The following is a 27,984-nucleotide window of genomic DNA, read 5'->3' on the forward strand; positions in this document are numbered from 1 at the left end:
AGTGCTCTGAGCAGAGTCCTGACATGATTGAACTAATCTTTTAAAGGAAAGAGGTCTGGCTGCTGTTTAGAGAACAGACTCCAAGGGGTTAGTTTGGAGGCAAGAAGATGAGTAAGAAAACTACCGCAGTGGTCCAGGCAAGAGATAGTGGTAAACTTAACTAGCGTGGTGGTGAAATTGGTAAGTAGTGATTCAGTTCTATATATACTGTACATATTTTGATATTTGAACCATCAAAATTGGCTTATGGATTGGATGTAAAGTCTAAGAGATAAAGAAGAGTCGGGAGTGTCTCAAAGGATTTTCATCTGAGCACCTGGATAAATGGATCTGTCATTAAATAAAGAATCATGGGAAATGCTGGAAAGGAGGATTTTATTTTTTATTTAAAAATTTTTGGTGCATGTGGAGTTCTTAACATCAAGTGGTCAGTTTTTAAAATGTTAACTTTCAAAAAGTTGAATTTCAAAAGAGTTCAAAAGTGGAAGATTTAAAAAAACTGAAGCTTCCTTTTATGATCCAGAGGAAACTGTTATCCTTAATTTAGTGTTTATTACTTCTATGTGATTATGCATCAAAAATAATATACTTCTTCCATGTTTTAAATTCTATATAATGGATATCATACTAGATAGAAAGTATGGCCACTTTTTTCTTTCCATATTGGATTGCATAAGATTTATCCAGGCTATACATCTATCTATTTCATTCATTCAAACTATGGTATTCTATGCCATTGAATAGATATTAAAGTAGTTTCCTTTATCTATCATAAAAATGCTTTTAGATATTCTTGTACATGTATTCTCGTGCACATGTGCTAGAGTTTCTCCAGGAACTGTATCTAGAAGGTAAGCTACTGGATCAAAGGATACAGACATCTGCAGATATAGTTGAATTGCTGTATGTGCTTTATCAATTCATTCTTCCATTAACCTCCATGAGTGTTCGTAATTTTCCATACCATCATCAATGTGATTTTAATTTTGTCAGATATTTTTTTCCTTTTGCCAGTCTAATGAGTTGGAAATTATACTCATTTTGTTTTACTCTGCATTTCTCTGCTTTCTACTGATGAGTTGGGCATTCTTTGATATATTCATGAATATTCTATTGTTCTTTTTCTGTAAATTCCCTGTTCACCTCCTTTGCTGATTTTTCCATTTGATTATTTATAGTTTTATTATTAATTTATAAGAGCTCTTGTTCTCTCACTTTCTTTCTCTTTTCTTTCCGGATGTTAATTCTTGATTGGTTAGGTGTATTGTTAATAATATCCCTGAGTTGATTGTCTCTCTTATTTGTTAAGAGTTTTAAACAATAAGGAAACTTAACGTTCTTATGCAGCACAAATTCCAGAGTAGTTGTCTTAAGATTGGTCAATTTGGTGACTTCAGCAGTCATCAAGGATACAGATTCTTTCCATCTTTCAGCTCCATCATGCTTAAGGTCTCTTTTTTGCCCTTTGGCTTGTTCCCATCCTTGTCACTGAGGCGTCACACCCAAACATGGAAAAAATTACTAGAAAAGTTGCTGGTTTAATGTTTTAAGAGCAAGCACTCATCTTTTCTGAGGCACACCCATCACATTCCCCATGTACTATTCATTGGTTCAAAGGCTACCCCAAAACCAATCATAAGGAAAGAGAATGGTAAAAATGAATAATTGATACAGTCTTCAAGAATTTACTTCTGAGCTGGGAATGGTGTCCCCTTCTTTGAGAGATAAGAATTTGAACACCATCAGAGTTCTTTTAGCAAGGAAGATGGGAATTCATGCTTACTTTGTAGGCAAAATGCTACAGTTAGGTTAATAGTGTGTAGCTATTGTAAATGGGTAGGTAAGCTGCATTTTCTAAGCATTTACAACTGATTAATATTGATACTAATAATTGTATGCTTTTTTTACAAGAAAACTTAATGAATTTCCTTATTAGCTCATCATGCTTCAGTGGTAGAGTGTGTCTTGCTAGGTAACTGGTAAGAAGTTCCTTTGCTATTCTACTGTAGCCTAAAATATTAAATCCAGTTTAAAATTCTTTTATTCTGACAACCAAAAATCAGCTTTGAATTCTGCTAAAGTCTATTGCAGCCACCAGTGACCCAGTCTCTTATAATACACACAGGAGTCACAATGTGTGCCATTCACAATTGACCACAAAAAGGGAGCTAAGATTGGGATTGACATATACCCACTACTATATATAAAAAAGATAACTAATAAGGACTTACTGTGTAGCACAGGGAACTCTACTCAATACTCTGTAATGGCCTATATGGGAAAAGAATCTAAAGAAGAGTGGATATACGTATATGTATAACTGATTCACTTTACCGTACACCTGAAACTAACACAACATTGTAAATCAACTATACCTCAATAAATATTGAAAAAAATAAAAGATTCAGGCTAAACCTTGTACTTAAAATTAAAACCCAGCAAGGGTTGCTATCTGAAGGTTTTTTTTCATCTTGTGCTTCCAAGTCCATCTGGACTAAAAGATAAAGCTTTATATAGATCATGTAAATGGCACATACAGATTACATTCTAGAATTGTCATTAAAAGGCTTTTAACAGGTCAGAGACATTCAGTGTCATCCGAAGGTTGTCACTACCCTGTGGCTTCCTTGAGAATTAAATTACAATCTGAGAACTTCAATAAGTCAGTGTTAAGTTAGTTCCTTTGTTTGTTTTTCCTCAGTCTTGTCAAAAGGAAGATTAATGTGCAGTTTTGTTTTTTTTTTGCACTCAGTACAGCTTTTCTTACAGGAATGTGGTGTATGAGTCAAAATTCCATTTAGATGCAAAGAAATTCTCTAGTGTGTGATGATCTTTTCCCCTCTCCTCCAGTTTCCCTCCCTCTTAAGTAAGCAACCATTTACTCCTGTTTAGCCCTCCCTCCATACCCTCTCCACTCCTGTGATGCTGAATACTATAATCTTGAGTCTCACTACATAGGTGGGAAAAAAAAGAGTTCTGCAAAGGTGGAAGCTAAGAGAAAACACCTGCACGGTCATTTTACAAATGAAATCACTAAAAAGCAATGCTTCTTGCTTGGTAATAGCACAGAACCTTTAAATCACAGGAATTAGAGACAGGAGACCCGTCAGGTCACCCTGCCCACCTCCTATAGCAGATTTATGCATTTCATGTGAAATGACATGAACAGTGAAGCATCTGTAGCAGCCCTGGGGAGACTCTACTCTCTGGTAATATGTCTTCCTGTTGAGAAAATATAGCTGAGAGCAGTCCAGCTTTTCTTTTGCCTAATTTCACATTGTTCTGCTCTGCTATATCCTTTAAAAATGCAACCACACTTTCTTTTGTTCCCCCACCTTTAAAACCTACAACCTTGTAATAAGACAACATTGTTGTCTTCCTTTGTAATTATTTGAGCCAAGCTATACAAATTTGCCTCCTAAAATACTACCTTGGAAATCAGTCCTCATTGCTAGATTCATCTAAATCCACTGCTTTTCTAAAGGGTTATTCACTACACTCCCACTTGCTCTAATTCAGGAACTATGTTTCATATAATTTTATTTCGTGTGTGTGTGTGTATTTATAGAATCAAGGAATTTTGCTCAATTCTTATAGAAAATGAATATGGTGCTCAAGCCGGTGACTGGACCTCACAGTTCTGCCAAGATTCAGAGAAATTTGCTGTCAGCTCCCAAAGCCATGATTTATTTTTCTCCAAGATATCATTAAGTTTAGTATCCCCCAATTCTAAATTCTTCCTGGAGTATCAGGCTGTCCAAATATATCATCTGAATAAATATACTGTTATTTAATACATCTTGCTCTGGGCAAAACTTGAGGATAGCTGCACGACTGACTCTTTCTTGAATAAGTTATTCCATCTAAATGTTTTTAAAAATGCCATGTGTTACACCATCTTCTATAAGACAAAACTCCACACTTTACAGTTACAAAACTCCCACTTCTGCTAGCTTGGAAATGGAGAGATAAAAATCTCCACTCAAGGTGTTAGGGTGGGCAAACCCTCAGTTGAATCTTAAAGATCCAACTTTCATTTCAAGATTGCTGTGGAAGGTGGAGAGACTCTTGTGGTTATTTCTGTTTCTTCCACACCGGTTCCACCACCATGCTGGCTTCAAGTTGTGCACTCCTTACTGTTTACCATCCTGACCCAAGAGAGGACATGAAGGCTTTCCCATAACGCACAAGGGCAAGGAGACAACATTTAAACAAGACTGTGGTGAAGGGTTTTGGGCAACATAGGGACATACAGACAGAGAATCTTGCGTGCAGATTATAACTTGAGTTTTTGGAATTATAGGTCTCATTCCCTACTAATTTTTGGCCTAGCTCCAGTTGGATATTTTCTGTTTCACCCAGGTGTCAAAATGTAGACACTATGATGCTTCAAACTTCAGAGTCTTCTGAACCTAAGAAGAGTGATGCTGAGAGAGCAGTTACTTATCTTACCCTCTGGAAACTTGACTGAAGGTAGGAGTTGGACTCTATTGCCCAGGCAGAACAGTGCAATAGTGATAATAAGCTTTTACGACTTCTCTCAGAGGCCATCAGAATGCTTTTGGGTCAATAACACAATGTAAAACAAAAACCCCAACAAACTTGTCTCAGATTTCACTACAGTAAAAGGAAAGAAGAGATGGAAAAGAGGTTGCTGGAGCAGGGAGAGGGAGAGAGCATTGGGGAGAAATGGTTGGTGGGTCTGGAGAGACAGAGAAGGAGGGAGAGAGAATTATGTGTTGAGTACTCACCATGCAGGCACATACTAGATGTCCATTATCTCATTTACTCATTACTCAAACAATCTGCAGGTAAATGGAAAACAGGTCTGTCTGACTCCCTGGCTCACACCCTTCTATCCATACAACCCTGCACCATTTTTCAAAGACATGAGATTAATGAGACAATAATGTTGGTAAAGTGTTCCAATTTCCTTTGAGAAAAAGTCATAAAATTTTATTGTTATTGTTACTCTTATTACGGAAGCTCAATGAATGCTTTAGTAGTGCCATTGATGTAACTAATATTACTCTCATTTAGAGAAATAAAATCGAAAAATAAGAACAAGAATATTTATTGAGTTTTAGATTCAGCCTGTTATTTAGTTTAATTGCAACTTTTTGAAGATCAGGATCCTGAGGACTAAACCTATAAGCCAGGTCACAGATGGTCTTAGGGGCAAATGTGAGAACTGTCGCCCATTAGGTGCTCTTTCTAATGCTTGGTTCTCCCAAGGAGTGAGAAAGAGGTAAATTAAGGTGAAAGACCTGAAACATTCAGTCTCATCAGTCTATAATAGTTAAAGAAAAAAATGTAGCAATAATTTCTCTACTTTTTTATGGAAATAACAATGGGCTCAATTCAGATAATTTGCTTTTCAAAGAGGGCAGACATTTCCCCCCTTTTTTATGAAAGAGGGTTAATTGTGTTAATTATGAAAAAGAAAATGATGTCAAGGACAGAAGGGTATTGTAAAGGCACATCAAGTTATGTACATATTCAAGTACAAACAAGAACCCTGGCATGACTTATTTTAGTTTTGCCATTTTTAAAAGTCTTTCTATTGGGAAATAATGCAGTTTCCTCAATATCACCAGCTGGAACTGTCATTTAAGAATGGAAGGAAGAGAATTTGACCTGAGGTTTTAATGTGGTCATTATATGTTTAATTATCATTTGCCTGAGCTTGGACTTTATTATGTTCAGATTTTTTTCAACATGCTCTACATTTTTTTTTTTTTTTAATTAGTAGAATTCCACACTTTGTTCAGGCTTGCTCCTGACTAGACCCTTAGCAGAAAGAAGTGTTCATATGATCATACTCTTGCTTTTAGAGAAGAAAACTGAGGCCTAGAGAAAACAAGTGCTTCAACCAAGGTCCCACAGTTAGCGGTGCTTGGAATTTAATCTAGGGCCACCCTCACTGCAACATTCTTCCATTTCATTGACTATAAATTTGGATAGAAAAGCCTTTTAATTTATTTTACCTTGAGTTTCTCATAATCTTTTTTTTAAAAGGGCAATGCAAAAAGGAGAGAGGAAATTCTCTGCTGGCTGTCACTAAGGAAAAGGAAGGTAGAAGGCACCCAGTAGCCCTGGCTGTTCTTTTCTGTGTCCTGTGTGTTGGAATAGCAGAACTAAGCATTTGTGTTGCATTGAAGCCAGCGACTATTACATAGCCATACATATGCCTGGGGATAAAAACTCATGACTGATGCAAAATCTGCAAGTGCAATTATTCCTTCATTCCAATCCATTAGGCATTTCCCTACCACCGCCCTTCAGGTTCCTTTTTGTCTTTCTTATTCTTACTACAGAAAGTGTCCAGCACTGAGAATTGGGGGAAAGGAAGAGGGGAGATGCAGGAAGTGCCCAGGAGGAAGGGAAAAGAGACCCCAGCAAATGACTTTAATGTATAGAAACCCTGTTGGTATCTCGGGCTAGAAATAAATTCATTGTCTGACTCACAGCACCTGCCTGTTATTTTTTGGTAATCTCACCTCCTCACTGGAACAAAAAAATTGTCCCCATCATCACCTCCTCTCTACACTCCTATCCACCTTCCTAGGAATCTTGTTTTCCTTCACCAACCTATTTCCTGTAATTGAAAGAAAAGTATAGGAAATCTCTTTGTTTTATAGACGAGCGGTTTGTATTTACTTTACATAGGGGAACATTTTAATTTTCTAGCTAAAGCTCTAATACAGTATATAATAAAGATTAGACGCAGAAAATATTTGTTAAGTAGATTGATTGGATTTGGTGATGAGTTTAGTAGTCATTTTTTGAGTACCTACCACTGGTCAGGCTTTGTGGAAGGGGAGAGAGTCCCTGTGATTAAAGAACTTACTGTACTTAATGGAAGAGAAATACAGGTAAAGAGTAAAAACAGTGCCACCTGATAAATGTCATTAAGAGACAGGAACAAGTCTCAGTGGAATCATTAAAGGGAGAATGACAAGTTCCCCAGGGGAGTCAGGAAAGGCTTGAAGAGTGTTGTTGTTGTTTTAATCATTTCAGGCTGTTTTTTCTGATAGTGAAGATAGCCATACTATAAAAGGTTGAGGGGCTTCCCTGGTGGCGCAGTGGTTGAGAGTCTGCCTGCCAATGCAGGGGACACGGGTTCGAGCCCTGGTTTGGGAAGATCCCACATGCCGCAGAACAGCTGGGCCTGTGAGCCACGATTACTGAGCCTGCGCGTCTGGAGCCTGTGCTCCGCAACAAGAGAGGCCGCGATGGTGAGAGGCCCGCGCACCGCGATGAAGAGTGGCCCCCGCTTGCCGCAGCTAGAGAAAGCCCTTGCACAGAAACGAAGACCCAACACAGCCATAAATAAATAAATAAATAAATAAATTAAAAAAAAAAAAAAAAACTAGCTGTTTATCCTCAAGCAACCGCTCTCTTTAAAAAAAAAAAAAAAGGTTGAGAACAAAAGGTCATGCAAAGAGTGATTAATAATTTCTGTTACCTTCTGAAGAAGGTAATTTATAGAAGAATGTTATAGTTTGTTAATGCCAGATCATTAGACAGAATTTGGGGAATAGTTTTTGAGAGGGAGGGAATGCAAGAGATCATTGCAGCTTCCATTCTTACAAAGGAACAAGTTAGCTTGAGGATTGGGGGTAGTCAATCACAGTGTCTGTTTCTTATACTTCAGTTCCATCAGAGAGCCACTTAGCAATATATCCATGATACACATTCATTCATTAACTCCTTCATTCTCATTTATTCAATAAACACCATTAAGCACCTGCTAAGTGCTAGGCACGCAGATTGTATGTATGTGCAAGTGTGGTATGTGTTCAAAGGGATGGAGGAGGAAATGAGTGTTAGGAGGGAAGGTTGACATGGGAAGACTGCCAGGATATAACGTTGATCACAACATTATAAAGCCAGAGGGAGCAAAAGGACATTGCTGGTTCACTCAACTGTGTCAAGTCCAGTGGGGCTAGAATGTATAAGGATTCATGGGACACAGCATCATTATTGGCAGAAGAAGGAAAGCCCAAATCAAGACATGGTGATGGTGGTTAGCTTGGATCAGACTTTATTTTTAAAAAATTAAAAACTCTATATGCACATTACTACGTTTTAGGATAAGTACTAGCAATACAAACATCACATGTTATCTTTCTCTCTCTGAAAATCTGCATAACATCATATTTATGAATGTGAGATGCATATTCCATACAAAAGTAATTTTATTTTCAAGTTTTAGTGTCCTCAAGTTAATATTTCAATATTTTATATCTTTTATTCTTTCTTATGGGGAACAGTTGTCCACTGTGCATGAAGACAGCCTTGTTTCCCATGCAAAGCTGCTGATTGAGATAGTTCAAGGAATAGCAGATTTCTCCTTGGATCCTGAGCCAGTTCAGGTGATGTAACTGCCTGTGAAACAAATGTACTGCCATGTACTGGGGGAACAGCCTACATTGCAGTGAATGCAGCTCTATGAACTCTCTAGAGCAATCCTTTTTCAGGAAGAAGAGTTGAAAAAAATAAAGGAGAAAATGTCATAAAAAGGAAAAGTAGAATGAATGGAAGTCAGAGAAAGGCTAGGGAAGGAGGAAGAGGGAGAGGGGCCAACAGGAAGTCCTGGAAGAGGAAGTGCAGGATGAGAACCTCTTTGTTATATTTGGCTTCAGCACTACATATTTGAATAAACATGAAGTGCTTATTTTGTTTCTGGTTTTCCTATTGTGGCAGGTGGTATGTGAAGTGTTAATTTGTTGTAGATTAAAACTTGAGACACTGAACAGCATGTATTGTTTCATTTTCCTGTGACACCCCTTGCCCCTAAAGACAGAAAACAGGGGGGTTCATCATTTGCTCTAGGACAATCAGCACAAAACGACAGAAAACTAATACAGGATTTTCAGCATCTAATGTAAAATGTGTATGCATTTGTGTGGTTTAGACGTGAGAAGGATCCCTGAGAAATGTGGAGGAGAGGGGAAACTGACATGTTCTTTAATGGGGTCTTCTTAGAAGCTGCCTACCACAACCCCCATTTGACGATGGGAAGAAAGGTGCTTCAGGGTGTACTCCTAGCTTCATGAGACCCTCTCACAGAACATGACATGCACCACTGTGATTTGGGGGACACAATGACAGGTACCTGACTTCTAGGCTGGTTGGTTTATTGATAACTAAGAGGTCATGTTGGGAGCCAGTCTCAACTTCACCAAAGGCGGAATGAATGATGGAAGGGGAAGATATCTTGAGATGACCCCACTCAAGAGGGCTTTCTGCCAGGAATGAGGGGAACACTTCAGAAACAGTTTGGGGTTGGATTTCCAAGTGCAAAAGCTGAAGATGAAGGTGCTTTACTTTGTAAGCTGTCAGTCAGTTGGAAGAAGGCATTTCCAACTCGTGTTGGAAACTGTAATCAAGTTTCCATTACGACAGATATTTCTGAGAAACCCATAAAAGCATCTTATGAGAGAAAACCCAGAAGACCAGATTAAAATCCTTAGGACCAGTCTCTTGGGACCTTTACTGACCCCCATCGTCTCTGTTGAACCCCATTTACACATTCTGAAGAGGCCTGAAACTAGAGCCAGTAGGAGAGAAACAATAAGCCAGCATATTTCACCTAAGATAGAACCAAGATGAGAGGTCAAGATGTCTTTAATTGGCAAAAACTTGAGAATATTAATATTGGATTTTGTTGGTCATGTTATTAATTACATATTATTCAATAACTAGTGTTAAAGGGAATGGTAAGAGAAAATAGAATTGTTTTCTGTTAGTATCCTATCAAGTCCACCTCATCCAATAAGTCGGTATTCTTTTATAACATCAGTAAGTATCTTATTTTACATCTGAAAGGCAAAAAGAGTGGTATAATGAAAAGCTCCCTCAAATTACAAAAGAAGAGATTGGAGTTTGAGTGTCAGATTTCATCATTAGCTATGATGCCTTTCTGAGCCTTAATTTCCTCATATATAAAACAAAATCATCATTTCCCTGTCTGTTTTGCTGAGCTTTTCTAATTTCTAGTTTTAGATTGTTTTATTTTTAATGTACTGAAATCTGTTAGGAAAAAATCCTGTCTATGATGCCATTTTAGACGGTAAAAGTATTCAGCGTAGTTATTATATCTCATCCATTACTCTCACCTTCTAGCCCCTGTATATGTGTTCTTCATCCATGAATCTACTATATTTGTTTTTTTGGGTGAAGTTGGACCATATTTCTTCATTGTGTCTTGTTTCTGCATTCTGCATGTGTTATCTTTGATTTTGTTGAGTTTTGTCCTAAATTTTAAAAACTATAGCAACTTAGCCATTTACTAGGGGCAACAATTTTATATATATACTGATTCATCTCTGATTAATCTCTAAACACCTGGCATCCATTTCTTCCCTCCTCCGACCCCCACCCTCTCCTACTTCGCTCTCTTCCTCCCTTCTTCTCTCTGTCTCTTTCTCTCTGTCCCTCCTCACTCCTGACTCCTTCAATGTTCAACGTTACCTCCTAAAGGACTGAGACTGTCATTTGGAAAGATTCACTCCCCTCAGTCTCTTCCTTGCCTACTTTTTTTCACCAAATTGTCCTGATTCTCCTTCAAAGTGATTTTGTAATCTATTTGTCCATCTTCTCACCTCACTATGATACTTTTGTATCTTACCTAAGTTATTACCACAGGTGATAATAGACATTCTTATCTCTCAGTTTTCACACTCCAATATGTACTAATGTGATATTTCTAAAATGCACTTCTAGTCCTGTCATAGCCTGGTTTAAAAACTTCATATTTTTCCACTTTATATTTAGGATGGTTTCCAGCTTCTTACTTAGCATGCGTGACATTTGAGGCTGTTTACAATATGACTACTATTTGCCTTACCAACTTCATTTCTTTTTTTTTGTTTTGTTTTGTTTTGTTTTGTTTTTCAAACATAACTTTTTTTATTATAAAGGAACATAATTCTCTGGAAAATAAAAGTTCTGTGATACAATTTCAAATTATGTTTTTAACAATCAGTCACTAACAAAAATCAAAAGTAAAGGCAATTATTATACACTGGAACATAAATCACATTTAAGCACAAACATAAAAACGATAGACTCATTTCTCCTCTTTAAGCTGTTTCTTTTCACTGGCTTCTTCCACATCAAAAGTGAATGGCTTGTCATAACCCATTAGATGGTTATAGTCTTCAGGGTTTGGAAAGAGTGCTGGATTAACTAACAGTGATTTTGTCTTAGCATAAAAGGTGGTAAACACATGTGTGCTATTTGGAACCTTCACGTCACTCTGGTGGAACACTGTACCTGTTTCCAAAAGCACAACGTTGTAAGTAATGGCTTTGTAAGTGTCTGTTGTGGCCTCATGGTACAACCGAATGACGTAGCCTTTTGTAAGAAAGTGAAGCAGTGCTGGAGTGATCACTGTAAAGCTTTCTATGATGCCATAAAATAAGATTTGCAAAGGCAGACTTCCAAATAAAAATATGGAACGCTTCACAAATTTGCGTGTCATCCTTGTGCAGGGGCCATGCTAATCTTCTCTGTATGGTTCCAATTTTAGTATATGTGCTGCCGAAGCGAGCACCCAACTTCATTTCTTGTCATTCTCTAGCTTCTGGTCAGATCGTTTCACTCCTTTTCCCATGATATGCTACATACCTTCACATCTCTTGGCTTTTCCTCATGCTGTTCCCTCCACCCAGGTCCCAGTTGCCCTTTCTTTTCTTATCCAATTGTTAAATTCCTCTTCCTCATATTCTGATCAAATATAAAATATCCAATACCCTCCTTTACCAAGCTTTTCATATAACTTTAAGCAAAATTAATCACCTACAGCCGTGTGTCAATACACCTTCCAAATCCCCATTTCTCTTTAGTTGGTAATCTCTGTGTTTCCCTAGAGATCATCAGAACCTGCAGACTGAAAGTAAGTTTGCTCATCCTTTTAAACCCTTATGGCAAAGGAAATGCTCTGAGTTAGTTATTAAAATAGCTAATGTATTTTTAGGGTTTACTATGAACCAAACACTGAGGGCTTTACCTACGTTTTTCTTTTTTTAATCCCAGCAGTACTCCACTGTTAATTTCCAGAAGGAAGAGACTTGGTTTATTCATTATAGGTACCCCAGCATTTGGAACAGTGCCTGGCACCTGCAGATGCTCAAGAATTCTTTGTTGACTGACGAAATGAAGTAATGAATGAACAAAACAGCTCTGCAAGGAATGACTATCATATTTCCCATAGGACAAATAAGGGACATGAAGCAAGTAAAGTTAAATGATTTGATTGTTACACGTAAAATATGTTGTAGTTGAAAGCATGTCTGCTAACACCACAGTCAACACTTTTTAAAAAAATTGAGGTAACATTGGTTTATAACATTATATAAGTTTCATATGTACACATTATATTTTGACTTCTGTATACACTACTGCGTGCTCACCACCAAAAGTGCAGTTTCTATCCATCACTGTACAGTTGAGCCTCTTTACCCATTTCACCCTCCCTCTACCCCACTTCTCCTTGGTAACCACTAATCTGTTCTTTATATCTATATGTTTGCTTTTGTTTGGTTTGGTTTGGTTTGTTCATTTATTTTTTATTTTTTTATATTTCATGTATGAGTAAAATTATACAGTATTTTTTTTCTTCTTCTGACTTATTTCACTTAGCATAATACCCTCCATCTACGTTGTTGCAAATGCCAAGATTTCACCATTTTTATGGCTGAGTAGTATTCCATTGTGTGTAAATGTCCATATATATATATATATATGACATTTATATATATCTCACATCTTCTTTATTCAACAGTTGAATATCTGTTGATGGACACTTAGGTTGTTTCCATATCTTGGCTATTGTAAATAAGGCTGCAATGAACATAGGGTTCAATGTATCTTTAAAAATACTGTTTTTTTATTCTTTGGATAAGTAACCAGAAGTAGAATAGCTTTTTAAACTTTAAAGCAATAGTGCTCTATCCACCTGGGCTGGGAAATGGCAATTATTTTAGAAGCAGCCTTTGGAAAGGAGGCAGCACAGATATCAGTACCAACACAAAGCAAAACAAACAACAATAAAAGATACCACAACACTGCCACCAACACTCTAATCAGGATAAAGAAGATGTGGAAGATGTAGAAAGAAGAAGATGGAATATTACTCAGCCATAAAAAGAATGAAATAATGTCCTTTGCAGCAACATGGATGGACCTAGAGATTATCACACGAAGTGAAGTAAGTCAGACAGAGAAGGACAAATATCATATAATATCATTTGTATGTGGAATCTAAAAAATAATATCAATACAAATGAACGTATTTACAAAACAGGGCTTCCCTGGTGGCGCAGTGGTTGAGAATCTGCCTGCTAATGCAGGGAACACAGGTTCGAGCCCTGGTCTGGGAAGATCCCACCTGCCGCGGAGCAACTAGGCCCGTGAGCCACAACTACTGAGCCTGCGCGGCTGGAGCCTGTGCTCCGCAACAAGAGAGGCCGCGATAGTGAGAGGCCCGCGCACCGCGATGAAGAGTGGCCCCTGCTTGCCGCAGCTAGAGAAAGCCCTCGCACAGAAACGAAGACCCAACATAGCCAAAAATAAATAAATAAATAAATTAATTAACAAAACAAAACAGATAGCTGTTGCATGTTGGAAAGATCTTTAAAAAAAAACAAAAAACAAAAAACAAAAAAACAGAAATAGACTCACAGACAGAAAACAAACTTATGGTTACCAAAGGGGAAAGGTGGGGGGAGGGATAAATTATGAATTTGGGACTAAAAGATACACACAAATATATATAAATGAAACAGCAAGGACCTACTATATAGAGCACAGGGAACTATATTCAATATCTTATAATAACCTATAATGGAAAAGAATCTGAAAAAGAATATATATATATACACATATATATACATATATATACACATATATATACATATATATACATATATATATCTGAATCACTTTGTTGTACACCTGAAACTAACACAACCTTGTAAATCAACTATACCTCAATTTAGAAAAAAAAGAAGTGAGATGTAATAGCTGCAAGGACTTTCAAGTGAATTTAATTAATGCCCATTGAAATTCAAAATTAGAGCAATGAGTGAGTAGGATTTCAGATACCGCTGCTACACCAAGGGAAGGTGCTTTTTAATCCATAGCATTCTATGTGTCAAGTAAAGATCTGTGTGTCAAGTAAAGGATTGGCTTTATGATAAAAATAGGCATTGTTCTTTCCATTGCAGTAAAAAATGTTTAATTGCATTTTAGCTGTATACAATAAATACATAAAAGATATATCTAATTATGTCTTCAAATATATTACTGTTTTATACTCCTCAAGTACTAGGATTTCCAAGCAAACTAGTAGAAACATTGCATAAAAAATATTATCTTTAAAAGGAAGAACCTATCTCACATATTTAGAGGTATTTGAAGTTTTCAGAGTAGAGTGTTATAAAAAAGAGATTTACTTTAAATTTATTTTATAAAGCATGGATATCCTAGTTGCTTATCAATAAAGTGGATCCCAGTGAAAAGCTATATTAATCAAGAGATAAAAATAAGCTCCTTAGATACTGAAACTGCCAAGAAGTTTTTGAGAGGTGCCAGTTTTGTTATTCTTCTTTAAACACATTTGTGCCTTCAATAGCACAGTAGAATGATTATGATCACAGCTCCAGACCCAGAGCTGCATTAGTTTAAATCACAGCTCAGTCACTCAATGGCTGTAGTATTTCCAGCAAGTCACTTAACCTCCCCAGGCTTCAGTTTACTCATTTGTGTAAAGGTAATAGTATAACCTCTAAAGGTTGTTGTGAGGATTCAGTGAATTAGAATGCAAAGCACTTAGAGCAGTGTCTGTCATAGGAAATCAGTTAGTAAATTTGGTTATTATTGTTTTTGAAGGGGGGAAAATCAAGAGAGAAAAAAAAAAATGTAGTTCTTATAACAATCCAAATCTCAGTGTCTGCTTTTACCTACTCAGATTTGTTTATGCATTAACAAGTGAGATAATTTTACAAGTGAGGCACCGTGAAAGGCAGTGGGCATGCAGAAATGAATGCGAAATGGGCCTTGTCCTCAAATGACAAGCCATACAGACTCAACAATCTGTAGTAATATCAGCACTCAGAACGGTTCAGAATTGTTTACAAAACCTCCATGAAAATAGCATTCCATTAATTTTGATAGTATTCTAATCTCTTTTCTCTCTTATTCATAGCAGTCAGTGAAATGGGAAGAACATGCACTTCCTACCTGCTATCAGCATTGTTCCTTATTTCATTCACATCTCCAGAATGAGGCAGGTCTCTGAATAATGACTCTCAAAGAACCTATGTAATAGTCTTATACTAAAATCAGAAATTTTGTCATTTCAGAGCAAAAGTTGCTTGTCTCTTCAAACTTTCAGCAATGCAGGTGGGGAAGCAGAGCCTATATTCTATGTAATGCCACCAATCTTGCAATTTAAACTTGGAAAGTTTGATGTATGAGTCACATTGGGCTTTAGGGTAGCGGCTCTTGAACTCTGTCAAAAGGGTGGCTTTCTCTTACCTGAAAACACAGAAGTAGAATTTGGTGCCTCAAGTCCAAGTCAGAGGGTTTCAACGGTGTGCTGTGTTCTTCTATGACAGGCCAGATCTTGAGGACATTTTGTTGCATGAACCAGGAACTAGGAACTTACGTAACACTGGCCAGGGGCGTATTTTTCACAGCTCATACCAGCTACCTTGTCCACATCATACTTAAGATATTGTATGTTAGATTTGCTTTTGCCAAAGTGTTGTTTTCTCCTCTCTGCATCACCAGAATTGTATTGTTTCAGGACTCCCTCTATGGTGTTGGGATTTTATATAGTATCATAATTGTTGTGCATTCTGTGAATTTTAAACTTGGTTACTTTGTAGTTGATGCAAAATACACTAAGGGCATCCTAAATTCTCCTTCACCCGCAAAATGATATAATCACACATGAGGTCTCTATAAAAATTCATTCTACAGAACAGGGAGAGGTCTTACATTTCACATTTAGCTACCGCTGAGAATATGCTAAAAGCTTTTTCTCAAACTGTCATTTCTACAAATGTCAGGCTTACAGACACACACTGCTCCAGAAACTCACTTTAATTTTCATAATAACTAAGAGCTTGTCATGTGCTAAGTCAATGGAACTATTTTCTACTTAACTCTGCAGTAAAGAAAACAGGAAGCTCTCCCCAAGCCTCTTCTATTCTCCTCCCCATGTCTCACAATCAAAATACACTATTTTATAACACACAAAAAAAGTTTTGAGTATTTTAGGTATCTTATGATACATTATTTTGTGTGATTTTATTCCCATTATTAGAGGCTTCTTTTGCCTTGTTCCTTAATAATGGCTTCTTATTAGAAACATAATTCTGTCTCTCTCCTGAGAAAGCATGAAATTGCTGTATTAATATTTACTTTGCAAAGGAAAACAAGGTATTAAGGAGAGACTATGCCAGCTTTACATGTGGATAATGTCCGGAATCTTATGTACAAGTCATCAGTTTCCATGTAGTTTTGATATTTTTCTTCATATGACTTCTAGAGAACACTGGTTTAAAGATTAGATACCTCCTCTTTCTTCCTGGGGATGAAGATTAAATAAGGAGCAATATTGATCCTGAGTTTGTATTTCTGAGAATTTTAAGGCTTTATGCCCTTAATTAAACATTGCCACTAGGGGAACAGATACTCCTGAGTTACAGGCAATTATGCACAAGTGGTTTTATTTACAAAGCAATAGGTGGCATATGTTTTAGGAATGTTACCATGACACTGCTTCTCAATCCCTGGTTTGAATCTCTTCAGTATCTTCAATGACTCCCCAGGGACCATCTGCTAGCCCATCGCCTATAACCAAAGTCTGGCTCCTGGGAAAAGGTGAACCACCACAAATGGGACAGCCATCAGTGGCAGATGACATTCGTGGACAATATAGGTATTTTAAGAAGCCATCTGACGAAGGATCTTGGCTTGGCAAGCAGATATTCTATCCCAGTAGTTTGAATCTACAGTGAGTGATGCAAAGAGTCAGGGTCAGAGACTACACCATTCCAGCGGCAGTGGAGGTGGCAGCAGAATCTTTGTTCAGTGGCAGCAGTAGCAGCAACCCCCTGCTGTCCGGTGTCAGGTTACATTGTGACAGTGGTGGCAGTGACAATGTTAGTGTCATTCTCACCAGCTTGTTCTGAGGCCTGAATTTGGTGGTGCTTCTGGCCACTCAGTGTTCCTTTAGTTCCTTAGACTTAGCTTAAAACTTCACCCATCTCATGGATTCTGGAAACCAGCCAATACGCTTGTAACACATTCATTTCTGCTAAAGGAATATTGCAACATGTTGGAGCAGGTCTACTCAAACAATCTGTGGTGAAGAGCCAGATTTTTTTTCATCTGGAATTTTTAATTCCAAATCTGTCACAGATTGATCCTATGCTAAGTTAAGAGGGCGGGAACTATATTACCAGGAAAATGGAATTAAGAAAAAAAATACATAGAAAATCCTGAGCCCCACTTTTTATTACTAGATTCATTAGACCTGAAATTCAATGTTGCAGTAATGTTCAATGGCTGTAAACATTTCTAACTGGTTACTCTCAATTTCTGTGCTTTTCTCATTGCCCACCAGAAACCGGCTGTTCATGGACTGACAGACCACCATTCCATTAGGACTGTAGTGAGAGGACAAAATTTAACACTGAGCCTGAAACACACTTCTAAATATTTAACAAATGTGAAAGAAAGAGGGAAAGGGATAAGGAGGAGGGAAATAACAAGTAAAGAGAGGAAGAGAGAAAGTTGAAGAAACATTAGGATTAAAAAAGTTAAAGGACTGGGACCAAAACTATAATAGACATTGATAGGCACCTGAGACAGAAGAGTTCACTAGTACCCTAATGAGATGATTGAGTCAGGATTAATACTCAGTGTGGTTATGTAGTTATATCTAGAAACATATCTACATCTTCCTACTATCATCTTACTTCGGTCTCCCAAAATGTACACCATGTTTTATTGGCAATTGACACACGACTTTAATTCAGAACAACTCCCAATTTCCCCAGAATTTCTTCTCATGTATTTCTGGGAGTTCTCAACTTGTGTCTCATTCATGCTCATGGTCATGACTAGATATGGTGGGGTATTTTCATTAGAAATTTATGCATGAGGAAAAATATATCCTTGGGAGAGTAACTATACCAACACAAGCCTGATCCAGCAACCAAATCTCAGATGGGTAGGACTAACAGAGCTGAGAACAGTTATACCTGTTGATTATGCCTGGATGATTGTTTGAGTCTTAGAAAGAAGATTATAAGTAAAAGTTAAAAGTTCTGTTTAGTAAAAACAAGACATTGTGAAATAAACACAACACTTTGCTCCTCTTCGAAAAGATGTGTAGGAAAGCATTCTCCTTATCTTTCCCCCACCGAATACTGTAAGACTTTGACACCTTGAAGACTGGGTACACAGTAGAGGTGACTACTACAGGCAGAGATATCCTGTGGGTCCAGCAATGTCCAAGAGAAAGGAGAGAAGTGCTCAGATTAATGGTACTCTTGACTGAGGTGGGGAATTCCAGCTGAAATAGTGTCTTTCAGTTGATGAGACAAGTAGAATGAGTTTGAGTGGGAGAAGAGAAAAGAAATAAGGTACATCAATAGGGGCTGATCAGACTTGTTTGTAAACCCACCCACTGAAGATTAGAATATAAATAGATGGAGTGGGGAGAAATCTGTCCAAGTTTCTCATTCCATGGTTTTTGGTTTCAGTGCCTTTATCTATCTATCTATCTATCTATCTATCTATCTATCTATCTATCTACCTATAATCTAAAATTTTATTGTTAAAGTCTTATATTAGAAGACTGACAGGTATTATTAAAAAGAGGTCTTTGAGTTTTGTGAAACCAACTGATATACACAGTCAACATACCATGAGTAGAGCGGGAAAATCAGGGAAGCAATACAGTGTGCATGACATACCTTGCAAACCAGGTTAGTTTGCATGTGCTGTTCCTTATACATACAAATATTTTGTGTTGTAATGTCCTAGATAATTACAGTTAAAACAGATTGAAACATACATGTAACCAAAGGGTCCAGCAGTCTGAACATATACTGGTACTGAGACAGGTTTGGACATGTGTGATCAAGTAATGGTGACATGGGCTTCCAGGAGGCAGTTTTCATGAAGCAGTTTGGTGTTGCCATTAAACTCTGAAAAGAATAGTGTAGGGGACAAAAGGTGGCCCCAAAATGCTAAACACGAGGAGAAATCCTTAGTCATTGTAACAATCGAAATATCTCCTTGCAGATTCCCAAATGCCTCCTTGAAGAAACTTTTATTTCTCCTTTATTCTACATATCCAACTCTCTTAAGAGACAAGGTATAATTCTATGGTGCTTAAAGATTGCTCAATATGATGATAGTTAATACTTATTGAGCACCTATTCTATGCCACCATTGTGCTAAGCCCAACACCTACATTATTTCATTTATTTCTCTCAGAAAACTTTAAATTTCATGCCATTGTTTTATTCATCTTACAGTCGAGTAAACTAAGGTTACAAATGTTAGGTAAATTGCTTAAATCCACACAGCTGGCAAGTGTTTAGTGTTTACATCTGAATACTGGATATCAGAGTACATAACCTGTAAAACGATCTTTAAAGGAAAATATACTTCATTTAACATCAGTGGGGAAGATAAGGGCTGAAAAGGGAAAAGCATCAGAGCATTCCTTTCAGATGTTCCTTGAGTATACATACACCTTTACCAAAACACGTGCTTTTAATATGAGCTGGGGATACTCTGCTGGTTGAGCTTCAGGAAACCAGTAGAGCACTGAAGTTATGAGAGCAGAACTGGAATATAACAGATTCTATTCAAATTCTAGCTCTTCTTGATTTTAGGCAAAGTTATTCAAACTGCTTTGCTTTCACTTTTTTTCACCTGTGAACCTAGTAAGGGAGAGAAAACCTAAACTACTGGGAAAACTATGACTGAAAGTCACAGCCCTGAGACATAGGACCTTAAAAGCCTGAGACTTAACTGGAAGATTATTGAATGCTCCCTCTCCTCCACATCTTACCACCATTCCAACAGCACTCTGGTATAACAGGGTGGATTACAGCTGAAAGAGCTGCAAGCCATTCTCCCTGAGGTGAATTTAGGGAATCTCAAATAAAGAGAGGAGACAAAAATCAAAGACATTAAGGGAATTTGAGGTCTCTGACACATAACTACAACAAACATTAAGCACAGCTGAACTTCTAGCACAGTTAACATAAATTCTCACATTAAAGTTTATTTACCTCAGTTCCTATTACCCAATTACAATATGTACAGCTTTCAACAACAACAACAACAAAAAGACTTAAAGGCATGGCAAAAAATAAGAAACATACTATTTGAAGAGACAGAGCGATAATCAAAACCAAACTCAGATATGGCACAGATGATGGAATTATCAGATAGAATTTTAAATAACCATGATTAATATGGTAAGGTCTCTAATGGAAAAAGTAGAGAACATGCAAGAATGGATGTATAATGTAAACAGAGAGATGAGGACTCTAAGAATCAAAAGGAAATGCTAGAAAGCAAAAGCATTATAACAGAAATGAAGAATGCCTAAGATGGGCTCATCAGTAGGTTCAACGTGGCTGATGAAAAAATAAGAGAGCTCGAGTGTAGATCAACAGAAAGTCCTCATTTTGAAATGCAAAGAGAAAAAAGAATGGGGAAAAAACCCAGAACAGAACATCCAGGAACACTGAGACAACTTCAAAAGGTATGACACAAGTATAAAGAGAATACCAGAAAGAGAAGAAAGAATGGAACTGAAGAAATGTTATAATAATAATGGTAATATTAAGGTAATAATGATGGTGAATTTTCTGAAATTAATGGCAGACATCAAACCAGGAAGCTTAGAGAACACCAGGAGGCAAATACAAACAAACAAAGAAACAAAATTATCTAGGTATATTCTATTCACACTTCTTTAGAAAATTATGACAAAGAAAAATCTTGAAAGAAACCAGAGGAAAAGAACATCTCCGTACAGAGAAAGAAAGCTAAGAATTACAATGGACTTCTCATCTGAAGCTATGCAAGCAAGAAGTGATATTTAACTATTGAAAGAAGGAAAAAAAATTGAGTATTCTATATCCAGCAAATTCGCTCAACAGGAAAGGAGAAAAAAAATTTCTCAGTGAAACAAAAACTGAGGGAATTTTCAGTAGACCTCTCTGCAGGAAATATTAAAAGAAAAATTTTTAAAAAATTGTATTTAATTATTTATTTTTGGCTGCACTGGGTCTTTGTTGCTGCATTTGGGCTTTCTCTAGTTGCGGCAAGCAGGGGCTTCTCTACGTTCCAGTGCGTGGGCTTCTCATCGTGGTGGTTTCCCTTGTTGCGGAGTGTAGGCTTCAGTAGTTGTGGCACGTGGGCTCAGTAGTTGTGGCTCAGGGGCTCTGGAGAGCAGGCTCAGTAGTTATGGCACACAGGTTTATTTGCTCCGTGACATGTAGGATCTTCCCAGACCAGGCTTGAACCCATGTCCCCTGCACTGGCAGGTGGAGTCTTAGCCACTGCACCACCGGGGAAGTCCTAAAAGAAATTCTTTAGGAAGAAGAAAAATAATATAGATCAAAAACTATGATCTACATGAAGAAAGAAAGACCATTGGAGAAGGAAAAAAATGAAGGTAAAGTAAAATCTTTTATTAATTGATCAAAAAAATAACTGCCTGTTTTTACAATGCAATAGTAAATAGTTTTTACAGTAATAGTAAAAATATATTGGGTGATTATTACATATGAATAAATGAAATAAATTACAGCAACGTTAGAAGAGACGGGAGGAAGGAATTGGAAATAATTAATTATGATAGCTGCACTAGATAATAAAGTGGAATAGGTCATTTGAAGTTTGACTTAGATTAATTTAAAATGGATATTGTAAGCTTTAGAGCAACCACTAAGTTGAAAACAAAAAGTTTAACTGATACTAAGAAAATATAATGAAGTCATATAAAATTCTTAATTAAAATCAGAGAAGGTAGGAAAAGAGGGGTTAAAAAAACAAACAAGAAAAAGAAGCAATGGATAGAAAAGAGTTGCAAATGTAGTAGATATAAATTCAAATACACATAATTACTTTAAAACTTAAAAGACAGAGACTGTTAGTGTGACTAAAAAACAACACCCAACTATGTGTCACCTAAAAGAAGTACTATTTAACCATAAAGACTTGTGTTAAAAATATATAGGTGGAAAAATATACGCCATGTTAACCCTAATGTTTGAGAAATGCTAAAGTAGCTATATTCATTTCAGACAAAATAGACTTCACAACAAGGAAGGGATAAAGAAGGGCATTAAATAATGATAATGTGGTCAATTCTCCTGGAAGACATAACAACACTAACAATAGTGTGTGAAACTACATAAGGCAGAACTGGATGAAACTAAAAAGAGAACTAGACAAATGCACTATTGCAACTGGAAAGTTCAATATCTGTCTGTAAGTAAATGACAGATAAAGCAGGCAGAGAATCAGGATATTAACAACCTAAACATCACTATTTTTAACTTTACCTAATTGGCATTAATAGAATATTCCATTCAACAACAGCAGAATACACATTCTTTTCAAGCTCGTGTGGCACATTCCCCAAGATAAATTGCGTTCTGAATATATATTATGGTAATATAGACCTTAACAACTGTAAAAAAATAGAAATTACAGAAAATATATACTTTAGACCACTATAGAATTAAATTAGAAATTAATAACATAAAGATAACTGGAAAATTCCCAAATATTTGGAAATTAAGCAACACACTTTAAATAGCACATGGATCAAAGAATAAGTCTTAACAAATTTTTTTTAAATTGAAGTAAATGAAAATAGAAATACAACTATTAAAATTGGTGGGATGCAGCAAAAGCAATGCTGCATCCCACCAATTAGGGAAATTTATAGTATTAAATGCATATAGTAAAAAAAAAAGAAAATCAAAACATCAATAACTTAAGCTCCCACCTTAGGAAACTACACAAAAAAGGGCAAATTTAGCCTAAAATAGGCAAAAGAAATAATATAAAAAGTATAGGAGAAAATAATGGAGAAAATTAATGAACCCAAAAGCTGGTTATCTGAAACTATCAATAAAACTTATGACTCCAGCCAGCCTAATCAAGAAAAAAAGAGAGAAGACATAAATTGCTAATATCAGAAATGAAAGAAGGGTTATCATTACTGAGCCCATGGAAATTCAAGGAATAATGGAATAATATGAACAGTCTTTCATGTTCATACATTTGAAAACTTAAATATATGGACCAATTTCTTGAAAGACAAAAACTATAAAAACTTACAAAAAGAGATATAAATAACTTTAATAGTCCTATATTTATTAAGGAAGTTGAATTGATAATTAAAAACCTTCCAAAACCCAAAACACCAGGTTCAGAGGATTTCACTGGTGAATTCTACCAAATATTTAAAGAAGAAATTAGGTCTCTGCTCCTCTCCGTTCGACAGACGCATCTTTCGTGCAGTGCCAGCTGCGCCCCTGAGAAAAGACGGTGAAGGTCGGAGTGAACGGATTTGGCCATATCGGGAGCCTGGTCCCCAGGGCTGCTTTTAACTCTGGCAAAGTGGACATTGTCGTCATCAACGACCCCTTCATTGACCTTCACTACATGGTCTGCATGTTCCAGTATGATTCCATGGCAAGTTCCATGGCACAGTCAAGGCTGAGAACGGGAAGTTTTCATCAATGGAAAGGCCATCACCATCTTCCAGGAGCGAGATCCTGCCAACATCAAATGGGGTGATGTTGGTGCTGAGTATGTGGTGGAGTCTGCTGGTGTCTTCACTACCATGGAGGAGGCCGGGGTTCACTCGAAGGGTGGAGCCTAGAGGGTCATCATTTCTGCCCCTTCTGCCGATGCCCCCAGGTTTGTGATGGGCATGAACCATGAGAAGTATGACAACTCCCTCAAGATTGTCAGCAATGCCTCCTGCACCACCAACTGCTTGGCCCCCCAGCCAATGTCATCCATGAACACTTCAGCATCGTAGAGGAATGGGCTACATCCTGGGCTACACTGAGGACCAGATTTTCTCCTGTGACTTCAATAGTGACACTCATTCTTTTACCTTCGACGCTGGGGCTGGCATTGCCCTCAACAATCATTTGTCAAGCTCATTTCCTGGTAGGACAATGAATTTGGCTACAGCCACAGCGTGGTGGACCTCAGGATCCACATGGCCTCCAAGGAGTAAGAGTCTCTGGACCACCAGCCCCAGCAGGAGCATGAGAAGAAGAGAGAGGTTCTCAGGTGCTGAGGAGTCCTTGCCCCAGCTCCATCCTCCAACACATTGAGAACCTCCCGACCTCTGTGCGGTTTCCATCCCAGACCCCCTGAAGAAGGGGAGGGGCTTAGGGAGCCCTACCTTGTCTTGTCATGTACCATCAATAAAGTACACTGTACACAGAAAAAAAAAAAAGAAAGAAATTATATCAAATAATACCATACTTCACAATCTCTTCCAGAAAACAAAAGCAGAAGGAACACTTCCTAGCTCAATCTATGAGGCAAGATATTGCCTTTGATGAAGATTCTTTGCTTGACCAAACTTAAGTCAGGCTCCTGAACCTTCTCCTAGGCCTGTTTGTACTCTTCTCTATAAAATCCAGTTTTAGCAAGAACCCTGCTAAGTCACTTTAAGCAGAACTCCCTCACCTTTGAAGTCTGATTACCAATTTCAAGACTACTATAAAGCCATAGTAATTGGTGAAAGAATGGACACATACATCAATGGAACAGAATAGAGAGGCCAGAAATAGATCACATAACTATAGTAAATTAGTTTTTGATAAGGGTGCAAAGATAACTCATTGGAGAATGAAAGTATTTTCAATAAACGGTGCTGGAGCAATTGGACAACTATATGCTGAAAATTAACCTAGATCTTATGTCACACAAAAAATTAACTCAATATGGACTACTGATCTAAATGTAAAATGCAAACTATGAATTTTCTAGAAGAAAACAAAAGAAAATATATGTGGCCTTGAATTTAATAAGTTTTTAGATATAACACCAAAATTACAGTCCATGAAGGAAAATTTTTGATTAAGTTGGGCTTTATGAAATTTAGAAACTTTTGCATTGTGAAATGCTTTGGTAAGAGAATGAAAAGACAAGCTACAGCCTTGGAGAGAATATTTGTAAAACGTATATCTGATAATGTACTTGTGTCCAAAATATAGGAAAAAAATTTTAGAACTCAGTAAGAAAACAAACAACCCAATTAAAAGATGTTTAAAATATCTGAATAGACACCTCACCAAAGAAGATATGCATATACCAAGAAAGCATATAAAAAGATGGTCAACATCATATGTCATTAGGGAATTGCAAATGAAACCATAATGATATACCAATGAAACCTATTAAAGTAGCTAAAATCCAAAAGAGCTGCTGGTGGAAAGGCAAAATAATACAGCCACTTTGGAAGACAGTTTACCAGTTTCTTTCAATGCCGAACCTAGTCTTACCATACATTTCAGCAATCACACTTCCAGGTATCAATCCAACTGATTTGAAAACTTTTATCTACACAGAATTCTGCACACCAGTGTTTTCAGCAGTTTTATTTATAATTACCAAATCCTGAAAGTAACCGAGGATTACTTCAGTAGGTAAAATGATAAATAAACTATGGTACATTCATACAATGGAATGTATATTCAGTGATAAAAAGGAATGAGCTATCAAACCATGTGAAAACATAGATGACTTTTAAATAACAAGTTGTTAAGATCAAAAACAAATGGAAACGAGTCTTGAAAATTCCCTGCTCAGACAAAACCAGTTTAGTCATACAAACCAAGCTTAATTTAGCTTCGTTTGCAAGACTAACTTGACTTGGGTCATTTCTCGTTATGCCTCTGGAAATCATAAGAAAAATTTAGATATCTGAAATAAATAGGTATATATGTATGTGTAACTGAATCTCTTTGCCGTGCACCTGAAACTAACACAATGTTGTAAATCAACTATACTTAAATAGAAAAGAAAGAAAAATTTAAGCTGCTTCCCAAAACGGATATGAGGTAATCACTAACCAACTCCCTATCATTTAAGAAAATTCTAATATTATAATCAATCACTGTGAAAAATAAACGGTCACTGCCTTCCCACTGTGTAAACTGCTTTGTAACAATATATACTGAGCCTCACTCTATGTATTGGTTTGTGTGCTCCTGGTTCATGAATTGTCTTTGTTGTGTGTGCAAAATAAACTTACTAATCACTACTTCGGTGATTCATTGGTTTTACTTCTGTTATTTATGAACTTTTGACAAAATTAAGGAAGCAAGTTTATATAGAAAAGGTTTCATCATTGATGGCTCATTTATATGACATTTTAGAATAGGCAAAATTGTAGAGGCAGTAAATCAGCTGCTGAAGGAGTTTGGGGAAGAGGGGCTGAATAATTGAAGCCCGCAGGATTATTTAGAGTGGTGAGACTATACTTTGTAACACTGTAATGGCGGATGCCTGGCACTCTACTTTTGTCAAAACCCACAGAGCAGTTTGGCACAAAGTGTGGACCTTAATGTATGCAAAAAGAATCATTCAGGAGGTGGGGGGTTTCCCGAGATAGAATGAAAAATGTGACACAAGACTCTAACTGTATTAAAAATGTATGACATACCCTCACTGAATGGAGTGAGGGAAAAGGTGTTGCCCTAAGTAACTTGGGAAATGAGGGGAAACTGTGAGTAAAGACAAAGGAACTACACAGAAGCACTGTGTTCTAGTTGATAAAGTTGTTTTCCATGAGGGTGCAGATTAACAATTCTGAAAGCACTGTATATGTATACTGGAATTGAACAAATAGGTAAATGGATGGTTTTTCTCACTTTGAAGTGGGAGTTTATAGACATGCAAGGGAAAAGGCTAGAATGATCCATTTGGTAATGGATTAGAGTTGGAGACATCGGTATGAATTCATGTTTAGATTAACATAGATAAAGATAGTTACATACAGGAATAATTATAGATGTGTGGATATACCTGGACAAGTATATACACATATATTTCCATACTCTGTCATCTCTCAGGGCCTAAAAAAACCCTTCAGTAGCAACAAGCACATCTAACACCCAGATCTTGGTTTCTAATACTATTCTTCAGTAAAAGGAACCAGAGCTCTTTGGAGAAATGACTGATTCTAGGGCTGGGGCAGGGAATATACAAGGTGAGTTAACTGACAGAGCTCTCAATGACTCAAGTGGAAATTATTTGAACAAATAAATAAAGTAATAGATTATAATCCAAAGTATACAATAAATTTTCGTGAGTCTATAAGTGATTGAAAAAATAAATACTTGGGAGAGAATAGACAGATCTGTTCAGATATATTTCAAATAATTTATGTAGATATGCCACCGATGATGAAGCGGAAGACAATTCTCCACTTCTTCAATGTGGATTTGGTATACTGATTACTCTCCAAATAGTACAGTATTGAAAGTGGGAAAGGTGGGAAACATAACTATGCAGTATAGAAACGTTAGAAACACCACTTCAGCCAGATGATCAAGGTTAATATCCACAGTGATGGGTCATGTTGATAGTATGTACCCAATAGATGATGTGATAATAATAATACTTTACATCTGTGTTCTTCCCCTAAGCCCATTGCCCCAGTCTAATTCTGAGAAATACATCAGACAAATCCCAACTGAGGGACATTCAACAAGCTACCTGACCAGTATTCCTCAAAACTCAAGGTCATCAAGGACAAGAAAAGTATGAGGAACTGTAACATCCAAGAGGAGACTAAGAAGACATGACAACTAAACGGATTGTGATATCTTGGAAAAAGAAAAAAGGATATTAGGTAAAAACTAAGAAAATCTGAATAAATTG

The 27,984-nt window shown here is 36.9% G+C and overlaps 1 long non-coding RNA gene, 1 other non-coding gene and 1 pseudogene across 2 annotated transcripts; 2 read left to right on the top strand and 1 right to left on the bottom strand.

Annotated features, from left to right (window-relative positions):
* LOC137750948 (uncharacterized) lies at positions 1-27,951 on the top strand. The gene is made up of 3 exons (XR_011070655.1): positions 1-180; positions 4,363-4,473; positions 27,750-27,951. It is a non-coding gene; the product is annotated as an uncharacterized lncRNA (long non-coding RNA).
* Positions 11,457-11,563, bottom strand: LOC137751639 (U6 spliceosomal RNA). The gene has a single exon (XR_011070890.1). It is a non-coding gene; the product is annotated as a U6 spliceosomal RNA (small nuclear RNA).
* LOC137751604 (glyceraldehyde-3-phosphate dehydrogenase pseudogene) lies at positions 17,043-24,264 on the top strand (annotated as a pseudogene).
* Positions 27,952-27,984: the final 33 nt, after the last annotated feature.

The sequence above is a fragment of the Eschrichtius robustus genome, chromosome 17 (assembly GCF_028021215.1).
Source record: "Eschrichtius robustus isolate mEscRob2 chromosome 17, mEscRob2.pri, whole genome shotgun sequence".
NCBI lineage: Eukaryota > Metazoa > Chordata > Mammalia > Artiodactyla > Eschrichtiidae > Eschrichtius > Eschrichtius robustus.